Source organism: Corvus kubaryi, unplaced genomic scaffold (assembly GCF_017639235.1).
Source record: "Corvus kubaryi isolate FWS band 111438036 unplaced genomic scaffold, C.kubaryi_AGA036_p1.0 78, whole genome shotgun sequence".
In the NCBI taxonomy this organism is placed as follows: domain Eukaryota; kingdom Metazoa; phylum Chordata; class Aves; order Passeriformes; family Corvidae; genus Corvus; species Corvus kubaryi.
The window spans coordinates 9,132,236-9,139,295 of record NW_024582065.1 but is presented as its reverse complement, the minus strand read 5'-3'; positions in this window follow the sequence as shown (position 1 = coordinate 9,139,295).

The window sequence follows — 7,060 nt, the reverse complement described above, 5'->3', positions numbered from 1 at the left end:
CGGCGGGGAGGGGTGAGGGGCTCGGCGGCGCCATGCGCGGGCGGCCGCCCCTCCGCCGGCGGCGGGGCGCGTTACTTGCTCGTGGGGCGCGCACCTGTCGGCGGGGCGCGATACCTGTCCGCGGGGCGCGCAGGTGGCGGCGGGGCTGGGGCGCAGCCGGCCCGGTGTGCGCGGTGTCCCCGGGCGGTCCCGGCCAGGTGCGGGCTGCGCTGCGCTGCGCTGGGCGGCTCCCGCCGGGGCTCGGCCCGAAGTTCGCTCCGGCGCGGTCGGTGCAGCGCCCTCCGCGCCCCGGCCCCGCGGGGCAGCCGCCTCCCTCCGGGCCCCGGGCAGGCTCCTCCTGGGTCTGAGCACACTCATCAGTGTTATGGTCCATGGTTTGTTTGGGTTTTTTTTCCTCTTTCATTCTGTATTTGCTTTGCACTGGATTTTGTAATCATTAACCTACTATTCCTTCTGGAAGTGAGAGCGTGAAAGGGATAACCAGGGAGTCACATGCCTGCCACCGAGTACAGCAAAACTTGAGTTTTGAGTCAAAGTAGAAAAATGCATTATCTGGCTAAATGTCTTATTATTTTTTTACGTGGCTCTGAAAATGGTGCCTTGTGATTTACAGAAAGAACAGTGAAGCATTCCAAGCGGCTCCTGCACAGGGTATGGCAGAAGAGAAAACTTATAACATGGGGGGTCCTAGATATGTTGGAATTAATTTTTTTCTATATTCGTGTCCTCTAGTTTGTTAACAATTTTAAAAAGTTTTATTGTACTTTGTCGTGACAGCTCAGAAATGCTAAGTGTGGTTAAAACAAAGAAAGAATTAAGTGGGGATTATTGTCAGGAATATTTCAGATGTCCAGTTCCAAAACATGTTTATGAAACTGTAAGTTAATTAAAATAGCTGGGCTATTTAACTTAAATTAAAATAGTTGTGTGTTCTAGCAAACATTTGAAGCCTGGCCTTCTAGGGTAAAGACAGAAAATTAAAATAATTTCCTCCATTCATGCAGAATACTTTAACATCTTTAGAAAGAATGGAGAAGAAAGGACTGTTTGCAAACTTAGTCTAGTTTCCTTTGATTTTTAAAGACATGGTAACCATTTTTGAGACCCAAAGGAAGCAGCAGTGGTGGCAGAGAGGAAGGAAGGAAGGAGTATGGAGCAGTGCTGTCTACTTGGAGGGGAGGCCTTAAAACAAAACTTTTGGAATGGGAAGAGAGGAAGGCCTGGCAGTGTCTCTGGAGAGGTTGCATTGCTGTATTCCTGTATTTGCTCAAGGTCGTTGTTCAGTCTCTGAAGAGCAAAAGCGTTTTCCAAGAATTTAACCAGCCCACCTCTTCCATGGAAGGTGTACAAGCTGGGTTGTAGTTATTTCCTGCCAGTGTAGAGAGGAAGGAGAAATTTGTGTCAGCAAACTGCAGTTGGCTGTAGCTTCTCCTTAATTCCTGGTCATTTTTAGGAAGTTAGACTTGTCTCTGGAAGTTCTTGGCATGTATAATTTTCTTCTGTCTGAAGCTTTCCAACCATTTTCCTTTGCTTCACATTGTGTAGAAAGCAGGGAGAGATGTGGAGAAGACAGGTAGGATGGCTAATAGCGAGGGTTTAATGTTTTCAGTTCTCTGTTCCTCAGAATCCCATGACTGATGGTGCCAGTCTGGTGCTGCCTTGGCATTTGTCGTTTGAAGAGAATCTTTAGTCTTGCTAGTTTGGTTAGTCCCGGTTTTATAAAGGGGCTTTATTTGCACAGGCTGTTCATCCAGACTCGTTGTTTCGGCTGAACTATTGGCAGTATTTTTCATCTCTGCACAAAGAAGATGCTGATAAAGCACCAGTTCTTGCTCTGTGTGGTTGACAGGCTACACATGAGGTGGAAATCTAGGACTTGATTTCTTGGGGAACTGGAGAAAGATTCCATGTAGAAATACTTGTGCGTTGGGGTTGGGGGAGCCCCAGGGGTAACTGGTAGCAATGTTGCTGAGGAAGTGACCAAATCCAGCTTTGCGGTTTGTCCTGGAAGGAATTTCAGACAGCTGATTTCAAACCAAAGGTTCAGAGTAAATGAGAAGACAGGAAGCAGTTGGAAAGGTACAACAGAAGATGGCATAAGGCAAGCCATGCCAGGCCTAAACATGAGAGAAGTAGCTTAAACTCTGGTGGATATGTGGGTTTTGGTGACCCTTGTTTCTGACTTGTACACCATTTTTCCGTGGATGTTCATTCAGAATGCAATGCTTAAGGTCACAGAGCTCTCTTCTTTTGAAGCCCCTCTGTTAATGTTCCTCAAAAGCCTGTGGGTGGACTGAGATTTTTTTTTTTTTTTGAACTGTGAAATCTTGTTTGGAAATAAAAAAAATGTAAAAAAAAAGTAGTCTAAGAAGCTGCTTCATGTTGTGAAAAAGCTCACTGTAGAATCATAAAAGCTGCAGTTTTTCCACATTGCTTTGTAGCTTGGCATGTAAATAGAGCTCTTTGAAGAGCATATCCATGGCTGGAAAGGGGGAGAGGGAAAGGTTCTGGCTGGTTAACAAGCTTCTGAGTGTGTGAAAAGCCACCGTGAACATGCTTGGTGAGGTGTCTGTTAAAACATGGAAGTCTGTCCTGGGCTGGGGTGAGGTACATACACCTAGAAGTGGCCAATCTGTCGAAGTATAAGTATGGAAATGGTAGAACAGTGGCAGTTTGTGTATTTTACAGACTGGGCTGGGTGAGGGGAGCGCTTGGGGCAGGTGGGAGGGAGGTCCTGGGATGTTCTGGCTGCTGAGGGAGATGCTGGGGGGATGAGGATGCAGAGGGTCTGTCTGCACCTCCTTGGGCTCACCTCCAGCTCTTGCTGAGTTTGGGTTTATGGTGCCTCTCACCGTGCCAACAGCAGATTTCAGCATGTTGGGGTCTGCACCTTACTTTGTACTGGGGTGGGGAGAGCGAGGACTTTTCTGAGATCAGCCACATGAGGAGCACTTGGCTGGTGCGGTGTGCTGGATTTGCTGTAGCCCAGCAGTATTGGCAAGTGAAGATTGCTTTGCTACTGAATATGCTGCAGTGAGGAAATCAAAAGGAAAATTCTTGTTTAAAGCAATATGAAAAAAGTGTTAGAGATTTAAAGAGCAGAAGAATGCAAGTCTCAAACCCTTCTGTAGAAACCATAGTTTGACAACGTTTGTTGTACTTGCAGCGTGATTTGACAAACAGAAACTTTGTACTTGATGTTTAAGGAGGGAGAAGCCTTACCTGAAAGCTATTACTGGTATCTTTTGTTAAAAGCAGTAATTGTTACAAGCGACAAGGCCGAAGACAGTATTTTTTCCAGTTGTACTTCTGCAGTTCTTGGCACTTGTGTAGTTTTTCCTTCTTATGTGCAAGTTTTTCACTGAGCACTGATGACAGAAAACAGTGTCACAGTTTGTGTCTGTGTCAGCTCACAGAGGGACAGTGTTCCTATTTAACTTCTTTGAAAACCTCAATTCATGTCCCTTAACAAAAAAGCTGCAGAGGAATTCTTATGAATGATATAAGTGAGTAAACATCTTGCACTTTGGATTTTTAGACTTTATTTGTAGCTATATTACCTTATGTTCTGGTCCTCTCACTCTGGTCATCATGGAATAGGAGGGGACAGAATTCTTGGAGCCCACTCCCCGTTGGTCTGTTGCCTTGTGCTCCTAGTTCTGCTTTGCAATGCACATCCTGACCTTTCCGCTCATTTCCTGTGCAGTGTCAGAATGTGGACGAGGTGCTGGCTATAGAAGCCCCAGAACAAATTCAGGGTATGTCATTTGTTCTGCTGTTGGTGAAGGGTATGTAAAGCATGGCCCTGGGCTGCTCTGTCCTTCCTCCGCTGCTAAACCCAAGAACTCTGGGACTAACCCAAGGCTGGATTTTCCATGCAGCTGAGCCAGGCTGCTGTATCTCTGGGCCACCTGCACATCTGCCCATTGGCTTCTCAAGTAATAAAGACCAGGAATTAATTAGTAAACCCTATGCCCTTGTGGTCTTATGTCGTTGATTTTTCTATAACTATGCAAAACTTTATGACTTGTCTGTAGTAAAATATTGTCATAACCTGCTGGTAACTTAAAGGTGTAAGTGGAGGTTGAAGAGCAATAATCTTATGAAATCCATTTTAGGGATCTTTTGGATTGTGGAAACTTAAGTGATCCTGCCACATGTGTTGATTTACATTAGTTCCCTTACGTTGTGGTTTGGTGTGCTATTTAAGAGCCCTAAGATGCTACTGGTGATTGACATAACAAAATGTAAATTATATGCTGTTTTCCTAAGGTCTAATTTATCTGTCGTAAGGTTTGTGTACCAACAGTACTGAGATCTTCTTACAATAATGTTTCTCTTTCAAGTAATGCCTACACAGGGGAATTAAATTACCCTTAATTGTATGCTTAAAAAGAAAATAAAATTGGGTGTGTATGGCTATGCCAGTAAATTAAATTTTGCTGTTTCTTGTTCTTTTTGTGCATTTAGTTTAAATTGTCTTTATTGAAAAATTTAATGTTTGAGTATCTGGTTGGGAAGAACAGTCTTACTCGTGGGTAGCTGTGAGATGTCACAAAACTTGAAGAAATCTTATAAACCAGAATTCATTTAAAGGAGAACTTGGCATTTGGCTTGGGAGTAAATGAACTCAAGGGTGAGAAACTGGTGTTGCCCCATAGAAATTGCCCCCCCAGTAGGAGCAGAAAAGGGCAGGCTGAGTTTAAGGCCTTGTACTTTTCTCTTTTTCTTCTGATTCTTGGGAGGGAGGACACTTTGACTGAACACATTTCTTGTTTGACTTGCAACACAGGAGACTGGAGTGTTGGCACAGCATCTTAAGTGTTGGGCCCTCAAGAGTCTTTAGTATTCTCTGAGCCACAGGGATGATGTTCCACGGGGAAATGTCCCTCTGGAGCTATTGGACTGAGTTGATAATGACCCTAAACCAGATGTTCCTTAATCTCACTTCTCAGCCATCAGGATATGCCCTGTGGAAAGGCTGGCACAGCCCACAGGTGTGTGGGAAACCCCACAACCCCTATGTATCTGGTTTGTGCTTCCAGAAATGAGCTTTGGCAAAACACTCCCTCGAGAGGCTGAGGAGGCCTGAGGCTGTGGGCAGGGGCTTTTTGGGCACACAGCACCTAATTCCTTCCAGCAAGATTCTGCCAAAAAATGGTTTACCATAATTCCACGGACATTGTGAAATTAATACATCCTTTTTAGTCTCTGTTTTAAAGGGGATGGGTCCCATAACAGGATTATGGTAAGTCATGGTTGATCTTGAAGGAGGCATAAAAATTTTCTTCGCTTGTTGTAGGGCTTTCGTGGTTTTTGGTTACGGTGTAGCAGGCAAAGCATGGTTCCCAATTTAACCCTCTCCATAAACATGGTATCTCTCTTCATAACATGAACTGACATGAAATCATAAATATGATATCTTGCTTGCTAAAGAGACTGTACAAAATTCAGCAGGAAACAAGCTGACATGCTGCGCTCCACTGAATTTAGGTGCCATTGTTGAAACAGGTGATGTTTTAAAATTGCCAGCTGGTATATACCTGAATAAAGGTGTTTGATTTACAAGGTCTTTTTACAGCCTGCTTAGCAAGACACTGATCAGTTGGACCAAACACATCACCTGGAGACCGGGTAAAGGCCTGCAGTCAGGACAGTATGAATAGATCCATTCAACAAACAAATTACAACTTGTATTAAAGAGAGAATAAAAAGCACTTGAGTTAGCTGCCCCATGGCAGTCAGCTGGTGCTGTGTTTCTGATAGAGTTCGGAGCATGATCATCAAGGGTCCAGTGGTGGCACCCTGTGTGGGTAAGGTCCATGGGACTGGGCTGCGGATGTTTTTGTTAACCATAAAACAAATAACATCAGTGAACGTGGAAGTGCCGACTAACGCAGGTTTAATCAGTTTTGAAGCTGAATGCACATAACAGCTATTTATGTGATGTTCATTCCCTGGCCATGGTGGCAGTGGCCCAACCTGCGTGGCTGGTTTTCCCAGCTGAGGCAACTGTGTGATGTTCTGACAGGTGTGACTGATGCTGGGGCTGGCTGAAGACAGCCATATCCCAGTATGAAGACAAGGAGAACAGTTAGTAATTTATTTCTGTTTTTGATACAGATGTGCTGAAAGGGGCAGGTCTTTGCATATAGAAACTTGTTCTTTTTCTCCAGGTATGGGGGCTGAGTTTGCTCTGTGACCCTCCTTGTGCTTTTCTACTTTTTCTTTTCTGCTCTGCCTGATTGCTGTGTCTTATGTGACAATCTGGAGGGATTTGCTGTAATGGAAGAACCTCTGGAATAGAAGGGGGAGCTGTAGGTGTACAGGCTGTGACTCCAGGGAGTGAAGTACTGGAGAATAGACGCAGCCACTGGAAAGCTGGGGGCTGTGGTATGATGGAACAAGTAGAGAACATGGATCTCCAAGTAGGATACTTGACAGGATTTCAAGGAAACAGATACAGAGACTCAGAACATTTGGATTTCTACTGCTCTTCCAATCACAATCTCTTCCCCTTTGCTCTAACAGCTGGTATAGCTCAACAGAAGATAAGGGGAAAACATAAATGTCCAAGAACTGATTTCTCCCCACCTCTGCTTTGAAGGATGCCTTTTCCATGTCATAGGCTCTTAGTGACTGTCATCTTTTCAGAGAGCTTAAACTGTTTGGTGAGCAGTTACTCTGTGTCCTAATGCTTCATGATCTCTTGATTCGATGTCTAGGTAATTGGACTTGGCAAATAGATTAGGGCTTCTTTGGTTACCCAGTCTTGCTGCCCAAGTCTTCAATCATGCAGAGACTTAATCTGTTCCTTTAAAGTGCTCAGCTGTGCCATTTGGGTGACCCTAAAGAGCATCACCGGGGCTGAACTGCAGTGTGTGGTAAGGAGGGATGGGACGTAGGAGAACTGGGAGCGCTCCTTCCAAAACTGGAAATGGGTGAAACTCTTCAACAGCAGGAACTGAGCAACACTGTGTTCCAGCGAAGAATGTCTGGTAATTAACCTGCAAGTATTGATTAGGGCAGCATTTGGCCCCTTTTCGGGTTCTGCCACTGA